General features: G+C 36.6%; 1 protein-coding gene across 5 annotated transcripts in view; it reads right to left on the bottom strand.

The window, feature by feature from the left end:
- Positions 1-21,765, bottom strand: part of ODF2L (outer dense fiber of sperm tails 2 like) — a 409,562-nt gene that overhangs the window by 329,680 nt on the left and 58,117 nt on the right. The gene's annotated exons all lie outside the window — the stretch shown is intronic.

Below are 21,765 nucleotides of genomic sequence, written 5' to 3'. Positions count from 1 at the left end.
TCATTCAGAGTCAGTCAGGAGAGGATTACTCAGTTTACACTATTTAAGACAGACCCCTGCAAGATATACCCAGAATCTCTCAAGGAAAACTTGGTTCAACTTTAAGAAAGACTGAAGGTCAAGTGTGGATACAAATAATTTAAATCAAGTCATTATCATTACCATGATAGCTTATATATATAGGCCCAAAGAAGTTTATGTTACATATAAATTTTGGATCCAGCTCCTTTTCCATTTAGATTTCATAATTTTGTGACAGGGAAACACCATCTTACACTCGTCAAACATAAAGCCAAATAAAGAAGAAATCACCACTGGGAATCTCTTAAACTTACACTCTGGCAGGTGTCACACAGAAAATTATAACAACAGGTTTCACAGGAAAGAGGTTGAAAAGTAGGGATATGACGTCATCTGAGAGTAGAAAACTCAGTATCTATCTCCTGATGATAAAGCAACTACTTCATTTCTCACCATACATTTTTTAACCTACACCCACAGGTGTGGAAAAATAGAAAGAGGAAGATAACAGCAAACTGTAACACCGGTAGACAAGTAGAAAATCTTCAAGTTTTTATTTATTTCCTTCCAGACTATCTCTACTCATATATGAACAAAACTGAATTCGAATTCTGTGTTCCACTTTCGAAACACAGTTAATATTTACTCCATAATATTCTTGGCGGATATGAAATAATTTCCTTCACTATCTTCCTATTATTGATCAACTATACTGTTCAGAATTTTATAGTTTTAAAATAATAGCATCTTGATTATCCTTGTATCCAAACATATAAATCTGCATATTATTTTAGATTCAGACTATGTGACTGCTGAATCAAATATAATTTAAAAAACAAGCTCTCTTAATGTGCATTTTCAGCTTGCTTTACAAAAAAGGTCATACTAATTTACCCATCCATCCACTAGAACAATCTGATAGTAGCCACCTCACTACTCATTCACAAGTATTTTAAAAAGTACTGGGGTAGGAGTTCCCATCGTGGCTCAGAGGAAATGAATATGTCTAGAATCCATGAGGATGCAGGTTCTATCCCTGGCCTCGCTCAGTGGATTAAGGATCCAGCATTGCCAGGAGCTGTGGTGTAGGCCAGCAGCTGCAGCAGCTCCAATTCAACCCCTAGCCTGGGAACCTCCATATGCCATGGATGCAGCCCTTAAAAAAAAAAAATTACTGGGGTTAATTAAAAAATATAATATTTTTGTAGAAAAATATTGTAATATTAATTTAAAATTTAAGAATTTTTTGGAGTTCCCACTCTGATGCATTGGGTTAAGAATCCAACTACAGTGATTTAGGTTGCTACAGAGGTATGGGTTTGATCCCTGGCCTGGCTCAGTGGATTAAAGGATCCGCTGTTGCCACAGCTATAGTGTAAGTTGTAGCTATATCTCAGATGCAATCCCTGGCCCAGGAACTTCCATATACCATGGGTGTGGCCATAGAAATAACAATAATAATAATAAAATAAATATAAATAAAATTCAAGAATTTTTAAACATTTTAAAAAGTTTTAAAGAATGATACTAAACTTTGCCTTTGTTATAATATTAATAAAACTTAGAAAGCATTTTATAAGTGACCAAGATTTCAAGGGAAAGACTAATTTCTTGGAAAGGAATTGATTAAAATCATTCTCATCATACTTAGTATAACGTATTGCACAGAGTAGGAATTCACAAAAGTCTAAAATGCATGGTTGTTGAGTGAATTGTTATTCATTGATTAATGAATACATAACTCCTAAAACAATAGTGCTTTCATGCCGGGGTTGTTAGAGACCATTGGTTTGAACCCTCACATCAAGAAGCAGATGCAAAAGCCCAGAGACGTTTAGTAAGTTGCTCGATTGCTCTTCAGAATGTTCAAGTCACAAGTTTCAGTTTCTAAAACCACTAGAACAATGAAATAGGTGTGCATGAGGCCATTATTAGCCAACTAGTACAAATGTTGTATATAATAGGGAACAGAGCATATGTGGCAGAAATCTATTTATTTGTTTGTTCACCCATCATTTTACACATGCCGTTCCCTCAGAAGCTACCACGTTGTTAGAGGAGTCAGTCATCTCATAACTACAGACTGATGAATCCTGAGCCCTAAAACTTTTTAGCCCATTCTTTGGCCAAGCTGATTGGCTTGGTTGTGAGAATCTTGCAAGTTAGGTCAAGCAAGTCTTTTCTCTGAGATCGTTCTAACTTTTCTGATGGAATAAGACAAAAGAGATCTGTTGGTTACTAATTAACCATCACATGAAATAAATCTATTTTAAGTTTAAAAAAAAACTAGACAGCTACATGTAAAAAAAGTGAAATCAGACCACTTCCTAACACCATACACAAAAATAAACTCAAAATAGATTAAAGAACTAAATATAAGACCAGACACTGTAAAACTCTTAGAGGAAAACATAGGCTGAATGCTTTCTGACATAAATTATAGCAATATCTTCTCAGATCCACCTCCTGTAGTAATGAAAATAAAAACAAAAATAAACAAATGGGACCTAATTAAACTTAAAAGTTTTTGCACAGCAAAGGAAGCCCTAAACAAAATGAAAAGACTACCCACAGAATGGAAGAAAATATTTCCCAATGAACCAACTGACAAGGTATTAATCTCCATAATACATAAATACCTCCTGCAGCTCAATATCAAAAAGAAAAAAAAATCCCATCAAAAAATGTGTGGAGGATCCAAACAGACAATTCTCCAAAGAATATATACAGATGGCCAAAAAACACATGAAAAGATGTTCAACATCACTAATTATTAGAAAAATCTAAGTCAAAACTACTAAGAGGTACCACCTTGCACCAGCCAGAATGGCCATTGTTAAAAGGTCTACAAACAATATATACTAGAGAGGATGTGAGAAAAGGGAACCCTATTACACTGTTGGTGGGAATGTAAATTGGTGCAACCACTATGGAAAGTAGTATGGAAATTCCTTTTAATTCCAAAAACTAAAAATAGAATACCATTTGATCTAGCAATCCCACTCCTGGGCATCTATCCAGAGAAAACAATGACTTGAAAAAGATGTGTGTACTCCAATGTTCATTGCAGTACTATACACAATAGCCAAGACATAGAAGCAACCTAAATGTCCATCAACAGAGGAGTGGATAAAGAAAATGTGGTACATATACACAATGGAATACTACTCAGCCACAGAAAGGAATGAAATAATGGCATCTGAAACACCATGGATGGACCTAGAAATTACCATGCTAAGTGAAGTTAGTCAGACAGTGAGACACAAACATCATACGCTATCACTTATATGTGGAATCTAAAAAAAAAATAAAAAGGATACAATGAACTTCTTTGCAGTACAGATATTAACTCACAGACTTTGAAAAACTTATGGTTTCCAAAGGAGACAGGTGGAGGAGGGGAGTGGAGGGACAGGCCAAGGATTTTGGATTGAAATGCTGTAAAACTTGGTTATGACGATTGGTGTGCACTTACAAATATAATAAAATTTACGGAGTTTTAAAAAAGTGATCTCAGACCACTAGTGCACCCACGTGTCTGAGAAACACAAATATAAATTCTTTTTAGAGGAACTCTTTAACTAATACTTCAAAGACCTTTATTCTGCAAATAATGGGAAATCGAGCAGGTGAAAGCCAAACATTTCTAAACATAAAGAAAACAAGGTATCATGAGTGAAAACCAATGGGAAAAAAACAGTACAATCAGCCTCATAGAAAATATTACTATTGGAATGAGGGGATACAGAATACAGACCTAAGAATGTGTAAAATATTTTAAGTGAACAAAAAGGAGGCCTGAAATACATGAACAAAAGCAAGCAAATTAAAAAAAAAAAAAGCCAACAACAACAAAGAGAATGCCTTAAAATATTTTTAATTAAAATAAAATTTTAAAACCTCAATGAACAGGTTTAATCATATTAAACAAAAGAGAAAATGATTGAGACCTGGAGGATAATTTAAAAGAAAATATCTGAATGAGCAATTCCAGAAGGCAAAGAGATGGATATTCTGAGAAGTTAAAAGATACAGAAGATATAATGAGAAGTGTGGGATACAGATTTAAGTCCTTCCAGAAAGAGGAGAGGGAGATGAAGCAGAAACAATGATGAAAAAACACGGCTGCTAGATTCGGAGCGCTAATTAAAGAAACAATCCAAATATTAAGGAACCTCCCTCCCCCAAAAGCACCAGGTAAATAAAAAGAAGTATTTTTCTAATTCCACCACAGGGAAAGTGCAGAACATTAGAGAAGTAAAAGACAGAATGCCCCCCCAAGTAACAATTAGACCAAGAGATAACTCCTAACAGCAAAAATGGGAGCCAGAAGATAGTTGAATATTTTCATTATGCTAAAAGAAGATGCTTATCAAACTAGAATTCTATATACAGGGAAGGTATTTTTAAGAATAAAGAATAAGTATGGACATTTCAGGAAAATAAGAACTGAGAAAAAAGAAATTATAAAGAATATACTTTTTAGTAAGGAAAATGACCTTAGTTAGAAGATCTGAGAGATAAAAAGGAATTAAGAGAAAAGTTGGCCACAAATATGTGTAAATATAAATAAACATTGATTAATTACATAAAAATTAAGTCATCTGAATATGTGAAATTAAGATATATGAAAAGAATAAGTGGGGGAGGAGGATTGGATTTCAAGTTTTCTAAGGTCCTTGTTTAATTTGGAAAAAAGATAATCTGGTTAACTTTCAACTTTGTTAAGACAAATACATTAAAATTTCTAGGGTAATCAGTAAACAAATAGAAACTATGCATATAACTCCTAAACTGTTAGAGGAGACAAAAATGGCAAAAGAACTGTCTGAGCCCAGCCAGTTAGCTCAGCTAGTTAAAGCCCACCACAAGCAAGCCCACGTACAGATTTTATTTGTATATAGAACAATTAGTATCTCAGGGAGAACATTTATGGCTGGAAATTCTGGACCTTAAGCTCAGGGAAAAATATCTGCTAAGCACATGTAATTAAGTTATTATTGGAGTAGATGTCAGAAAATGATGTGTTACTTCCAGCACGAATGTGTCACTACTATTTCTCAAACCATGACTTCCCGATGGTGTGTTCTCTTCACAGACCAAGGACCACACCTGACTTCTTAGCTTTACTGCATGGGATAAGCTTGTGGCACTGGGCACCCATGTAGCATCCTAAAAAATAATACTTTCTATCTGAATAGCATTTTGTATCTACAAACAGTACTTACATTCTCATTCACCTTCCATGGAAACTCTTAGAAGCAGATATAAACTTACATTATAAATGAGGAAATAGAGGCTACACAAGTTGAAACAATTTACAAAGTAAATTAGTAGCACACATAGCCCTCAAACACTGGTCTCCCAGGTGCCTATAGAACACTCTACAATAGTCTCAAGTTGCCACTTTACTAAATTTACTTCTCCAAAAGAAGTTTAATCATAATGCATAAAAATGTTTAATTTTAATATTGCTTATTTTCCTATACCATAAAGAGTCTTCCTAACCCTTTATGCCAAGAATATTTTAGTGTATATGTCTGTGTGTATGTATATCAAACAACTGAAATGAGTTCATTCCAGAGAAGCAGCAAATATTGATTCCTGATAGATAACTGTGAAGTGATTTAGTAGTGTAACCCTCCCTTTTTCCTCTTTCCTTCATTTTTCCTCTTTCTTCAAATTTTTAAAGCTATCCCTCATATAATCCATACATTTTTATTAACAAATAAAACAACAAAAAAATTGTTTCCTGGCTGTTGAGGAATGAATGGTTAAAATGCAAGCCAAATATGACTTTTTGGCTTTTGAAACTTTTAATGAAAAGATACTGTTAAAATCAAATATTAATAATTATTTGGTATTTAAATTTTAAGTCATATGATTTTACTAAGATTTTAGAAACAAGTGTTTTTAGATATCTACTGATTTACAAAACATATCATAAATAAAGTAAATTGATACTTTGTTAAATATCACGTGGCATATCTTATGTTTTGAATGGCTCTTTTACACATGCAGAAGTTTTTTAATATCATGCCTTGATGACGTGGAACATATCCATTCACTGAGTTACATAAATCTTCTAAATGTTGACTCATTTCATTATACAATATCAAAAACTCACATCAATTAATACCAACCACCCACCACCACCCACCTATAACCTTTTTGTAGGAAGAACAACAGAAAATCAATCAAAATAATTACTAGTGTCCAGGATGCCCACTAGATCTGAAATGCCTTGAAGATAAGGGTGACAACTTAATTAACATTGTATACTCCTTCCTAGCAGAGGGCCTGACACATGGCAAGTGCCCATTAAGTTTGTGAACAAATGAATGAGAGAACAGAGGAATAAATTAGGAGAATGAAGAGAATATTCACAAATGCAGAGCATGAATATTGGTAGCAAATGCAATGACATTCCAAAGTGATAGTATAAAAGAAGCAAAGATTAAAAGGGGGGCTAATAAAGAAAATTCTAAGGGAGTAACTATAAGGAAATTAAGCTACCAATTCACTCTGTCAGTTTTGATTTTGTGTAACAATTGGTTAAATCCAACATAATCTCTACGGGAATTAACTATGACATCGAAGAATGATTTGACTGCAGCACCCATGGGTGTGTGAGGTTGTAACAGTTCATAAAACTCTGGATCAGTTGACTCTCTCCATAGGTGAGCCCTTAACATTTCCTTCTTTGTATCTCACGTTACAAAGCACAACATTTGCTTTTAATTTATTTTATGTAATCCTTTGAAAGGGAGTATATATAAAAAAAATGCATTGCTGTTATCTCATCAGTTCTGTGAGGCATTCAGAAAAATCTATTTCAGGAGGAAGAGGCAACATGAAAAGAATAAAGAAATAAGTTTTAATAAAATCATTAAAAAGAAACTTGTTTAGAGATTAAGTTTCTGGAATTTTATGAAAATAGGGTTTTTACCTCTGTTGTCCATTTCAATTTCAGACACAACTTAAGAACTGTTTATTGAAAGGCAGGGTTCAATTGTTCTAGCCTCAAAATTATCAAAAAATTAATAATTAATTTTTTTAAATTTTAGAACATTTTAATCTTCCCCAAAAGGAAACAGTGTATCCTTTAACAGTCCACCCTTCTCCTCACTTCCTCTTAATATCTCCTGCCCTAGGAAACCACTAATTTATTTTTTTTGTCTCTATAGATACTGCCTCTTTGCGGACATTTCATATAAATCCAATCATATAATACGTAGTCTTTTGTGGTTGGCTTGTTTCATTTAGCATAGTTTTTCAAGGTTTATCCATGTTGTGGTATACATTAGTACTTTATTCCTTTTTATGGCAGAATAATAAAGATACCACAAAAAAAGAAAACTACAGGCCAATTTCACTGAAGAACATCAATGCAAAAATCCTCAACAAAATACTAGCAAACCACATCCAGGGAGTTCCCGTCGTGGCGCAGTGGTTAACGAATCCGACTAGGAACCATGAGGTTGCGGGTTCGGTCCCTGCCCTTGCTCAGTGGGTTAACGATCCGGCGTTGCCGTGAGCTGTGGTGTAGGTTGCAGACGCGGCTCGGATCCCGCGTTGCTGTGGCTCTGGCGTAGGCTGGTGGCTACAGCTCCGATTCAACCCCTAGCCTGGGAACCTCCATATGCTGTGGGAGCGGCCCAAGAAATAGCAACAACACAACAACAACAACAACAACAACAAAAAGACAAAAAGGCAAACCACATCCAATAATACATTAAAAGGATTGTACATCATGACCAAGTGGATTTATCCCAGGGATGCAAGCGTTCTTCAATACCCACATATCCATCAGTGTGATACACCACAGAACAAACTGAAGAATAAAAACCATAAGATCCTCTCAATAGACGTGGAAAAAGCCTTTGACAAAATCCAACACCCATTTCTGATAAAAACTCTTCAGAAAGTGGGCACAGAGGGAAACTGCCTCAACATGATAAAGGCCATACATGACACACCCACAGTAACATCATTCTCAATGGTGAAAAGCTGAAAGGATTCTGCTGAGATCAGGAATAAGACAAGGATGTCCACTCTCGCTACTACTCTTCAACATAGTTCTGGAAGTCCTAGCCACAGCAATCAGAGAAGTAAAAGAGATCAAAGGAATCCAAATTGGAAAGGGAGAAGGAAAACTATCACTATTTGCAGATGACATGATACCATACCTAGAGAACCCTAAAGACTCTACCAGAAAACTGTTAGAGCTCATCCATGAATTTGGCAAAGTCGCAGGATTCAAAATTAACACACAGAAATCGACGGCATTTCTATACACTAACAATGAAAGAGCAGAGAGAGAAATTAGGGAAGCAATCCCGTTTACCAGTGCATCCAAAACAATAAAATACCTAGGAGTAAACCTACCTAAAGAGACAAAAGACCTGTACTCTGAAAACTATAAGACACTGATGAAAGAAATCAAAGATGACACAAATAGATGGAAAGAGATACCATGCTCGTGCATTGGAAGAGTTAATATTATCAAAATGACTATACTACCTAAGGCAATCTACAGATTCAATGCAATCCCTATCAAATTACCAAGGCCATTTTTCACAGAACTCAAACAAAATATTTTAAAGTTTGTTTGGAAGCACAAAAGACCCAGAATATCCAGAGACATCCTGAAAAAGAAAAATGGAGCTGAAGGAATCAGGCTCCCAGACTTCAGACTATACTACAAAGCAACAATCATCAAAACCATATGGTACTGGCAGAAAGACAGAAATAGAGATTAGTGGAACAGGATAGAAAGCCCAGAATTAAACCCAGGTGCTGGGAAAACTGGACAGCCACATGCAAAAGAATGAAATTAGAACACTCCCTGACACCATACACAAAAATAAACTCCAAATGGATTAAACACCTAGATAGAAGACCAGACACTATCAAACTCTTAGAGGAAAACACAGGCCAAACACTCTCTGACATAAACGACAGCAACATCTTCTCAGATCCACCTCTTAGAGTATTGACAATAAAAACAAAAATAAACAAATGGGACCTAATCAAACTTCAAAGTTTCTGCACAGCAAAGGAAACCCTAAACAACACAAAAAACAACCCACAGAATGGGAGAAAATCTTTGCAAGTGAATCAACGGACAAGGGATTCATCTCCAAAATTTATAAACACTTTCTGTAGCTCCATACCAAAAAAACAAACAGCCCCATCCAAAAATGGGCAGAAGATCTAAACAGACAGTTCTCCAAAGAAGACATACAGATGGCCAAAAAACACATGAAGAGATGTTCAACACCACTCATTATTAGAGAAATGCAAATCAAAACCAGGATGAGGTACCACCTTACACCAGCCAGAATGGCCATCATCCAAAAGTCTACCAACAAGAAGTTCTAGAAAGGGTGTGGAGAAAAAGGAACCCTAGTACACTGTTGGTGGGATTGAAAATTGGTGCAACCACTGTGGAAAACAGTATGGAGATGCCTCAGAAAACCAAACATAGGACGACCATTTGATCCAGCAATCCCACTCCTGGGCATCGATCCAGAGAAAACCATGACTCGCAAAGACACATGTACTCTGATGTTCATTGCAGCACTATTTGCAATAGCCAAGACATGGAAACAACCTAAATGTCCATCGACAGAGGAGTGGATTGAGAAGATGTGGTACATAGACACCATGGAATATTACTCAGCCATTAAAAAGAATGAAATACCAGCATTTTTAGCAACATGGATGGACCTAGAAATTATCATGCTAAGTGAGGTCAGCCATACTATGAGACACCAGCATCAAATGCTTTCACTGACATGTGGAATCTGAAAAAAGGACAGACAGAACTTCTTTGCAGAACAGATGCTGACTCACAGATACTGAAAAACTTATGGTCTTCGGAGGAGACAGTTTGAGGGGTGGGGGGATGTGCTTGGGTTATGGGGTGGAAATCCTGTGAAATCAGATTGTTATGATCAATATAAAACTACAGATGTGATAATTCATTTGAGTAATTAAAAAAAAGAAATGGGAAAATAAATAAATAAATAAATGACTTCTGCTGGGGAAAAAAAAAGAACAACCAACAGAAAGCTAATGGAAGAAACATATAAAAGTATAATGTACATTATAAAAGCAGATATTGTTTTATTAAGCTTTCTTTTCAATTTTCTGTAAAAAAAATTACATAGAATGCATATGTGTTAAAAGAAAAAAAGAAGACAATAATAACAAGCGTTGGTGAGAATGCACAGAAATTAGAAAATACCCTCTCCAATACACTGCTTTTGAGAATGTGGAAGGTGTGGCTGTGTTGGAAAAGAGTCCAACAGTTCCCTAAATGATTAACATAGTTACCATATGCTGTATACATATATAGAGGCTATAAACCCGGGAGAAATGAAAACATCTCCACACAAATACCTGTACACTAATATTCATAGCAATACTGCTCATAATAACAAAATGTATAAACAACCCAAGTGTCTACTGCCTCATAAATGGGTAAATTTAGGTTATGCCTACACAACTAAATTCTTAAAGACTTATACTTAACTCTAATTTTTCATCCCAAAACAGTTTTTTGAAAATTCTGTGATTCAACCTAAACCTGAAACAAGACAAAAATTCTATTGATTCATACCAATTAATCATAGCAATTCACATTCTCTTGGATCTTCTACTGTCAATTACTAGTCTGTAATAGAAACTACTGCTTTCAAAATAATTTTCAAGTCTTATACTCATTGAAATCACCCTTTTGAGAAGTAGTGTATGATGCATATACTCTAAAAAACAGACTCTGAAACTGGATGACCTGAGTTAAAATCCCAAATTTGAAAGTTCTATAAAGGCAGTGCCTATGTTTTGCTCATTTCCAAACTCTTTAAGGAGGAGAACACTGAGCAGCCACTACGGAAAACAGTGTGGAGATTCCTCAAAAATTTAAAAATAAAACTATCATTATGACCCAGCAATTCCACTCCTGGGTATTTACCCAAAGGAAAGAAAAACAGCTAATTAGAAAAGATTTATGTACCCCCATGTTCATCATAGCATTATTTACAATAGCCAAGATATAGAAGCAACCTAAGTTGCTCATCAATAGAGGAATGGTTAAAGAAGATGTGATACATAGGAGGAATAGACTATCACTCAGCCGTAAAAAGAAGGAAATCTTGCCATTTGAAACAGCATGGAGGGACCTCGAGGGTATTATGCTAAGTGAAATAAGTCAGCGTAAGCAAATGCTGTATGATTTCGCTACATGTGGAATTCCAAAGTCAAACAAAACAGGTGAACATACATAACAAAACTGAAATGAGATGTAGATACAGAGAACAAACGGGTGGTTGGGGGAGGAGGGTGCGGGCAGCTTGGGAGGAGGAGAGAAATAAGTGAAGGAGATTAAGAGATACAATGTCCAGCTGCAAAATAAATGAGTCATGTCTATGAAATGCAAAGTGCAGGGAGGGGGATCACAGTCAGCAACTGTGTGATATCTTTGTAGGGTGACACACTGTAACTAGACCTATTATAGTGATCAGTCTGAAATGGCGAAACAGAATCATTATGTTGGGTGACAGGAACTAACATACCACTGCAGGTCAGACAAACCCATAGGAAAAGAGGTCAGATTTGTGGTTAACAGAAGCAGGAGTTCGGGGGAAGGGGACATGGATGAAGGTCGTCAAAAGGTACAAATTTTCATCATAAGAAAATAAGTACTAGGAGCTGATATACGACATGATAAATATAATTAACACTGCTGGATGTCATATGTGAAACTTCGCAGAGTAAATTCTAAGAGTTTCTCATCACAAGAAAAAGATGTTCTATTTCTTTAACTTTGTATCTATATGAGATGATCCTTGTTCACTAACGGTGATAATCACTTCGTGATGTACGTAGATCGAATCAGGCTGCACACCTTAATCTCATACAGCACTGTGTCAGCTGTACTCACTAAAACCAGAAAAGGGGGAGGCAGAGAGAGATGAATCAAGGCGCGGAGCAGGAAAGACCATGCGAATCCACCTGCCCCACAAACACATCAAAAATACATCTAGATGTGGGACAATGCAAGCTGTAAACTCTCTGGAAACTGGCAGAAATACTCTCGTACAAACAAGGCTATAAGAAGGATCCACGTGGACCTGAGAAGGAAGGAAAGAAAAGCAGTCCGGCCCAGCACCTGCGCCCCTGAGAGGGGTTAAGACCAAAGGGGATGTTCTGCAGAAGGAAACCCGCCCAGAGGAGTGGGCAGTCCAAGGCACAGCGAGCACCCAGTCCTGGGGCTGGCACAGGGAAGGAGAGCCCACGTTGCTGGCTGGAGGGCGAGGAGAGGTCTGGACGCTGCCAATGAGGAGTTCAGGGGCACTGCCTTGACCAGAGGCAGGGCAGAACGGGTGGGCTGGGAACTGCTCCAGTGGCTGTCCTATTTTCTGCAAAGCACCCTGTGCACAACTCAGCCTGAGCCGAGCCCCCACTAACTTGACCTCATAGCTCTGCACTGAACCAAGGGCTGCCAGCACCTGGAAGAGAGCCCAGCCATGAGACGAAGAGGCAACCTGGACCTGGCCAGCATCTAAATGGGCAGTAGTGGCCATCACTGCTATCTATCCAGGCAGCACACAGGGATGGTCCCGATCTTTGATGCAGGAGAGACTGCCACAACCCATGCCCAGCATACGCCCAGCGCCCACACAGGCCCCAACTACCCTGTGGTATGGCTCCACAACAGGGTAGGGGTGCCAGAGGCTGGGGATAGAATTGGCAGTGAGTCACAATGGAGTTTCAGGCCCAAAGCTGCATCTGAGCAGGGTGGAAGCACTGGCACAGGTGGCTTACTGGAGGCAGCCCCAACCTTGGTCTACGGCAGGCCCATTACAGCCTTTCTCAAACGTGAGCCGAGAGCCTCTTGCTCCAGCACTACTCCTCTCTAGAGCAAGGGTACTAGTGTTAGGAAAGGGGGGTGGACACACTAAAGGATAGAGCCAAGTTGGACCCAAGTTCAAGGACTTCTGCTTTGATCCAACTCCATCCCCACTAGGATGATGACAAGCACTGAGCAGAAAAGAAGCTGCACCTCACACCTGGTTCAGCCACAGCCCCTCCATTTCTGGCCTTACCTCCCAACAAGAGGATAGCTGCCAGTATGCTGTAATGGAAGTTGTAATTTCATTCATATTAAATCCAACTCTCCCACCAAAGGCAGTGGGCACAGGCAGACTGAATAGGGACACTCCCAAATAAGGACATCCCTTCAAGACTGAAACAGATACAGTATTTCATCTATATTAACAGAGACGGAGAAACTCTTGCAAAGCAAAGGACGGGGAAACTGGTCTCATTTGAAAGAGCAAGAGAAAACCCCTGAAAAAACAAAAGTGAAACAAATAAACAATGTATCAGACAACTAATTTGAAGCACTAGTAATAAAATGCTAGCTGAATTAGGGGAAACAATAGATGAACAAAGTGAGATTTTAACAAGAAACTGTAAAATATAAAAAAGAACCAGTGAGAACTGAAGAATGCAATAACTTAAACAAAAAACACACTAGAAGGAATAAATGGGAGACTAAGTGACATAGGAAAATGCATAAGTGATCTGAAGATGCAATAATAGAAACCACCCAGTCACAGCAAAAAGAAAAACAAAGACAGAAAATGAAAACAATTTAAGGGATCTCTGAGATAACATCAAGCACCAACCTTCACATTATTAGGTTTCCAGTGAAGAGAGAGAGAAGGGGGACAAGCATGTATTTGATGAAACTTCCCAAACCTGGAGAATGAAACAGAAATCCAGAGATGGGGAGCATAGAAGGTCCCAAACTATGAATTCAGACCCAGATCAAGACATATCATAATGAAAATGGCAAAAGTTAAAGATGGAGAGAGAATTCTAAAAGCAGCAAAAGAAAAACAAAGAGTCATATACAAGGGAACCCCCACAGGGCTATCCACTGATTTTTCTGCAGAAATTTTGCGAGCCAGAAGGGAGTGACGTGATTTATTCAATGTGTTAAAAGAGGAAATCAGCAACCAAGGATACTCTGCTCAGCAAGATTTCCACTTAGGATGGAAGGAGAGAGAGCTCAGACAAGCGAAAATGAAGAGTTAGTTAAGATTAAACCCACCCTGAAAGAAATCTCAAAAGACCTCTAAGTGGAAAAGAAAAGGCTATAGGAAGGAGTTCCCTTGTGGTGCAGTGGGTTAAGGATCCAGCATTATCACTGCATGGGCTCAGATTGCTGCTATGGTGCAGGTTCAACCCCTGATCCAGGATTTTCTGCATCCACAGGTGCAGCAAAACAAAAAAACAAAAAAAAAAAAGAAAGAAATAAAAAAAAGAAAAGGCTATAATAAGAAGTAAGAATCTAAGACTCTATAGGAAGTGGAAAAAATCCCAGTAGAAAAGGCAAATATACAGTATAAAGACTGAAAATCAACCACTTAAGCTAGTACAAAAATTAAAAAACAAAAAATTACAAAATCAACTATAATAATCAGTAAAGGCATAAATGTGAAGATATAAAACATGACATCAAGGAGTTCCTGTTGCGGCTCAGTGGTAATGAACCTGACTAGTATTCATGAGGATGCAGGTTTGATCCTTAGCCTCACTCAGTGGATTGAAGGATCCAGTGCTGCTGTGAGTTGTGGTGTAGCCTGTAGATGTGGCTTCCATCCCACGTTGCTGTGCTCTGGCATAGGCTGATTCAGCCCCTAGCCTGGGAACTTCAATATGCCACAGGTGTGGTCCAAAAAAGACATCAAAAACACCAAACGTAGAAGAGAATTTAAAATGTTTATCTTTAAGACTGTGCTTGAACTTAAAGGAATACATGTTTAAAACAAGTCGATATAGCTATAGGTTAATATATATGAACCCATGGTAACCATAAATCCCAAGCCGGCAATATATACACAAACACTAGACAGAAAGCTACACAAGTGTATGACCAAAGGAAGCTATCAAACCACAAGGGAAGAAACTAAAAGAAGAATAAAAGAGAGAGAACTGCAAAAGCAAGTGGAAATAAAGTAATAAAATGGCAGTAAGTACATACCTATCAATAACTACTTTAAATGTTAAAACTAAATGCTCTAGTCAAAAGACACACAGTGGCTGACTGAATAAAAAACAAAACCCATCTATAGGCTGCTAGTGAGATTCTCACTTCAGAGTTAAGACATAGTGAGGGACTGGAAAGGGATAATCATGAAAACAGAAGTGACAGGAAAACAGGGTAGTATTACCCATATCAGACAAAATGGACGTAAAAGCAAAGTCTATAGCAAAAGACAAAGAAGGGTATTATAAAATGATGAACGGATGGACACAGGAAGAGAATATTATACCCATTAACATAGACGCACCCAGTATAGGAGTATTTAAATGTATAAAGCAAGCGTCAACAGGCGTAGAGGGGGAAAGGGACAAAAACACTACGTAATAGGGGACTTCAGCACCTCGCTTACATCAATGGACAGATCACGCAAAAAGAAAATCGGTAAGGAAAGCAGTGGACAAGGTGGACCTAAGAGATATCACAGGACAGCCCTAAGTTTCCAAGACGGAAGTTTATAGCAATACAGGCCTTTGTGCAAGAGGAAAATATCAAATAAACAACCTAACCTATCATCTAAAGGAATTAAAAAGAAGAACAAGCAAAGCCCAAAGTCAGCAGGAAGGAAGGAAATAATAAAGATCAGAGAGGAAATTAATAAAATGGAGATCAGAAAAGCGATAGAAATAATTAATAAAACTGAGAGCTGGTTTTTTTGGAAAACATAAGCAAAATTGATAAACTTTTAGCCAGATTCATCATGAAGAAAAGAGAGAGGGCCCAAATTTTTTAAAAAAGAGGAAAGAGAATGAAAGAGGAGAAGTAACAACCAATACCACAGAGAAAGCAAAAAAAAATCATAAGAGAATAATAGAAACAGTTATTTGCCAGCAAATTGAACCTAAAAGAAATGGACAAGAAATACACAACCTTTAAAGATTGATTCAGGAAGAAATAGATAATCTGGACAGACCAATAACTAGTAATAAAATTAAATTGTAGTTTAAAAAAAAGAAAAAAAGCTAAGCAAATTTAAGTCCAGGACCGCCTAGCTTCACAGGGAAACTGCACCAAACAAAGAGCTAATACCTATCCTTCGGAAACTATTCCAAAAACCTGAAGAGGACAAAACACTCTCAATTCATTCTACAAGGCCACAATTACCCTAACACTAAAACCAGAAAAAGATACAACAAAAAAGGAAAATTACAGGCCAATATCTCGGATGGCTATATATGCAGAAATTCTTAACAAAATATTAACAAACTAAATTCAGCAATATATAAAAAGGATCATATACATGAATAAGTGAGACTTATTCCAGGGACACAAGGATAACTTGACATTCACAAATCAATCAATGTGATACACCACATCAACAAAAGGAAAGATTAAAAATTACATGATCATCTCAACAGACACAGAAAGAGCATTTCACAGACTTTGGTATCCATTCTTGATAAAAACTCCCATCAAAATGGGTATAGAGGGAATGTATCTCAACATAATAAAGGCCACTTATGATAAACCCACAGCTAACTTCATACTTAATGGTGAAAAGCTGAAATCCTTTCCTCTAAACTCAGAAGTAAGTCAAGGATGCCCACTCTCATCACTTGGATTGAACACAGTATTGGAAGTCCTAGCCACACACAATCAGATAGTATAAAGACATAAAAGGCATCTAAATTAGAAGGGAAGAAGTAAAACTTCACTGTTTGTGGATAATATGACACTACTAAAGTCTTCACCAAAAAAACTATTAGAACTAATAAATGAATTCAGTAAAGTTACAGGATACAACATTAATTTATAGAAATCTGCTTTTTTCCATAGATTAATAATGATCAGAGAGAAAAAACAAGAATACAATCCCTTTAAAAATCACATCAAAAAGAATAAATACCTAGTAGTAAATTTAACCAAAAGGTGAAAGACCTATACTCTGAAAACGATAAAGCACTGATGAAAGAAGTTGAAGATGATACATAGAAATGGACGATATCCTGTGTTCTTGGATTGGACGAATTAACAGTTAAAATATCCATACTGTCCAAAACAATGTACAGATTTAATACAATCACTGTCAAATACCCATGGCATTTCCATAGAACTAGAACAAATATCCTAAAATTTACATGGAATCACAAAAGATGTTGAATTGCCATAGCAATCTTGAGGATAAAGAACAAAGCTGGATGTATCACACTTCCTGACTTCAGACAATTATTCAAAGCCACGTAATCAAAACAGAACAGTGCTGAGACAAAAACAGACACCTGGAGTTCCCATTGTGGCTCAGTGATTAATGAACCCGACTAGCATCCATGAGTACATGGGTTCAATCCTGGCCTCACTCAGTGGGTTAAGGATCTGGTGTTGCTGTAAAAAAAAAAAAAAAAAAGCTGTGGTGTAGGTCACAGAAGAGGCTCATACCCCACATTGCTGTGGCTCTGGCATAGGCTGGCAGCTACAGCTCTGACTGGACCCTGGCCTGGGAACCTCCACATGCCTTGGGTGTGGCCCTAAAAAGACAAAAAAGACAAAAACGAAAACAAAACAAACATACACATAACTCAATGGGACAAAATAGAGAGCCCAGAAATAAACTCTTGCATAGGGTCAATTAATCTCCGACAAAGAAGGCAAGAGGATACAGTCAAGAAAAGACGATCTCTTCAATAAGCGGTGCTGGAAAAAACTGAGTATCTACACGTAAAAGAATGGGATCAGAACATTTCTTCACATCATATACAAAAAACTCCAAATGGATTAAACACCTTAATGTAATATCTAAAACCATAAAACTCCCAAAAGAGAATATAGGCAGAATACTCTTTGACACAAACTGGAGCAATATTTTTTAGATCTGTCTCCTAAGGCAAAAGAAATAAAAGCAAAAGTAAACAAAGGGGACATAATGAAACTCAAACCTTTTGCACAGCAAAGGATATCAAACAAAAAGATAACCTATCGAATGGGAGGAAATATTTGCAAATGATGGGACCAATAAGGGGTTAATACCCAAAATATATAAACAGCACATACAACTCAATATAAAATAAAAAACAACCACTTGATTACAAAACAGGCAGACTTTTTCCAAAGAAGACACACAGATCACTAACAGGCACACGAAAAGAGCCTCAACACTGCTAATTATTAGAGAAATACAAATCTAAACCACGATGAGGTTCACTTCACATCTGTCAGAATGGCTACCATCAAAGAGATCAGGATAACGGATGCTGCCAAGGATACGGAGAAAAGGAAATCTTGCACACTGGTTTTTGGTTGTTTTTGTCTTTTTAGGGCCATACCCACGGCATATGGAGTTCCCAGGCTAGGGGTCAAATCAGAGCTGTAGTTGCCGGCCTACACCACAGCCACGGCAATGCTGGATCCCAGCTGTGTCTGTGACCTACAGCACAGCTCATGGCAATGCTTGAATCTTAACCCACTGAGTGAGGCCAAGGATCAAACCTGTGTCCTCATGGATGCTAGTCAGATTCGTTTCCACTGAGCTACGACAGGAACTCCCTTGCACACTGTTGATGGGAATGCAATTTGGTGCAGCCACTATGGAAAACAGTGTGGAGGTTCTCGATAAATCCAGCAATTCTACTCCTGGATATATTATCTGAAAAAAGAAAATGAAAACACTAGTTCAAAAAGATACATGCAGCCCGATGTTTGTAGCAGCATAATTTACAATAGCCAAAATTTGGATGCAACTCATATGTCCATTAACAAATGAGTGGCTAAAGAAGAACTGGTTTGTATAACAACGGAATGCTACTCTGCCATAAAAAATAGAATTCTGCCATTTGCAACAATGTGGGTGGATCTAGAAAGAACTACGCCTAGTAAAGTAGGTCAGAGAAAGAAAATCCTCTGTTATCACTCATACATGGCATCCAAAAATAAAACAAACAAACGCATGTAACAAAACAGATTCACAGATACAGAGACCAAACTAGTGTATATCAGTCAGGAAGGGGAAAGGTGGTGGGCGAGAGAGTGGCTGAGATTAAGAGATACAAACGATTACGTATAAGAGAGGTAAGCAACAGGATAAAGGCTACCACACAGGGAAATACGGCCATTACTTGGTAATAACTTTAAATGCAGTATAATCTACAAAAATATTGAATCACTATGCTGTACAGCTGATACTAATACAATATTGTAAATCAAATATACCTCAATTTTAAAATATTTGTTAAAAAATTAAAAGCATATTAAAAATAAAAAAGGAAAATATAGAAAATAAAAGAAACAAATCACCAATAATCTCACTCTAGAGATAAATGTTTACATTTTGATGCTTCCTTCTGCCATATGTACATATATCACACATATAGCACATAATTGAGATGACGATACACTTGAGAAAAGGTTCTATATCATAAACTTCTTCACTTAATATTATTTTATGAGTCTTTTGCATTTCGCCATATCCTTAAAAAGCTTTGAAAATTATGTTCAGTGGTTTTACAGCAATCTATTTTAGGCGCTTATCCCGTCTCAGCAATTCCCCTCCTACTGAATTATAAGATTGTTTCAATATTTCATTCTTTTAGCTAATGTGTTGATAAACACCTTTTTAAATAAATTTTTACCCATCTCCTTGAATATTTCTATTCTAAATCTTCTTGAAGTGGGATACTGGGAGGAAGGATATTTTGAAATCTTCAGGTAAATACTGTTAGTCTGTGTTCCAGAAAGAAATGCATTAATTAATGTTCTAATGAGTCAATGTATGAGACAGCATCTTTCATAGAACATTAAACACTGACTTTTAAAAACAGGAATGTGTGGGGTTGGGGATGGAAATGTGAAATTAGGTTGTGATGATGGCTGTACAACTATAAATATAATAAAATTCACTGAATTAAAAAAACCGGAAAATATTCCCATTTTATAATAAAAAATTATATGTTAAATTTAAAAATATCAGGGAACTAAGCATTCATATATTTTTTCATATGAATTAAAAGAAATAAGGAAAAGCATGGACTAAGCATTAATTGAGCACCTACAATGTACCAAACACTTATGATGTAAGTGCTTTCATGTGTTATTTCATTTACTCCTCATAAGATACCTTCCAGACAGGTATTATTGTCCACATTTTATGGTTTAAGGAAATGTTGAGAGAGGTTAAACTCAGAAAAGAATAATCTCTTTCCCTCCACGAGCTTATTATCTAGTAGGGGAGGTATATTATGTATAATAATTACAACAAATACAATACCTGTAGTATGTAATAAATGGCTTCAGGTAGTTCAAAAGAAAGAAAGCTTACTTCTAGTGTGGATGTTTGAGAAGGTTTTATGTTGAGACCACACCGAAAGTGGACCAACAAGGAAAGGATACAAGCAAAGAGCTTTTAATTTCACTTTTGACAGACGGTTCCTCCTCTAGTCTTTTTCTGGCAGGCTCAGTGACTCCTCATTCTCCAACTAAATATTGGATAACTATATTTAAAATTTTACAAGAGAAGCCAATAAAAACATAGGATATAACTGCCAAAATTTTAATGTGAGTTTTGGAAACATAATAAAATGTATAATGTTTAATAATAATGGGTAACATTTATTGAGTGCTTATCAGGTGTCAGAAATCTTGTGTGAAGTGCTTTCCATATATTCACTCATTTAAACATCCATATTTATTACAATACCACAGAAAATAAACTAGACCTAAAAAGGGCCACACAATTTTACTAAGAATCATGTGACTCACTTGTCAAAACAGCTATCATTTAAAAGACCATAAATACCAAATGTTGGGGAGGATGTAGAGAAAAGAGAATGCTTGCACTCTGTTGGCAGGAAAGCAAACTGGTATAGCCACTGTGGAAACCAGTATGGAGATTCTCAAAAAAACTGAAAACTACCACATGACCAAGCAACTCCGCTCCTGGATATATATCCAAAAAAAAAAAAAAAAAAAAAAAAACCTCAAACACTAATTTGAAAAGATATATGCACCCCAATGTTCATTGGAGCATTATTTACAATCGCCAAGATGTACAAGCAAGTAAAGTGTACATCAGCAGATGAATGGATAAAGATGTGGCACATATATACAATGGAATACTACGCAGCCATTAAAAGAATGGAATCTTCTCATCTGCAACAACTTGAATGGAATTGGAGGTTATGCTAAGTGAAATGAGGTAGACAAAGACAAATATTGCATGATTTCATTTATATGTGAAATCTAAAAAATAAAACTAGTAAATATAACAAAAAAAGAAACAGACTCACATACATAGAGAACAAACTAGTGGTTTCCAGTGGGGAGAGAGATGAGGGGAGGGGAGAAATAGGGGTAGAGGGGTTAAGAAGTACAAACTATTATGTATAAAACATATAAACTAAGAAGATACATTGTACACCACAGGAAGTATAAACAATATTTTATAATAACTATAAATGTAATATAATCTTTTAAAATTGAGAATCACTATGTCATATGTCTGAAACTTACATAATAATGCACAGTGACTATACCTCAATTTTAAAAAAGAATCACAAGACTTAAATGACCAAGGCAAAGGTCAGGTTTAGAGTCATCTGACTCCAAAGCCAGCTCACAATGCTATGTGTACAGTTATGTCAAGATAAAAATCATTGGCAGATTTGTGTTCAAAACAAAAAAGAAGTCTGATTGAA

The sequence above is a fragment of the Sus scrofa genome, chromosome 4 (assembly GCF_000003025.6).
Source record: "Sus scrofa isolate TJ Tabasco breed Duroc chromosome 4, Sscrofa11.1, whole genome shotgun sequence".
In the NCBI taxonomy this organism is placed as follows: Eukaryota; Metazoa; Chordata; class Mammalia; order Artiodactyla; family Suidae; genus Sus; species Sus scrofa.
This window is presented reverse-complemented; position numbering and strand designations above follow the sequence as displayed.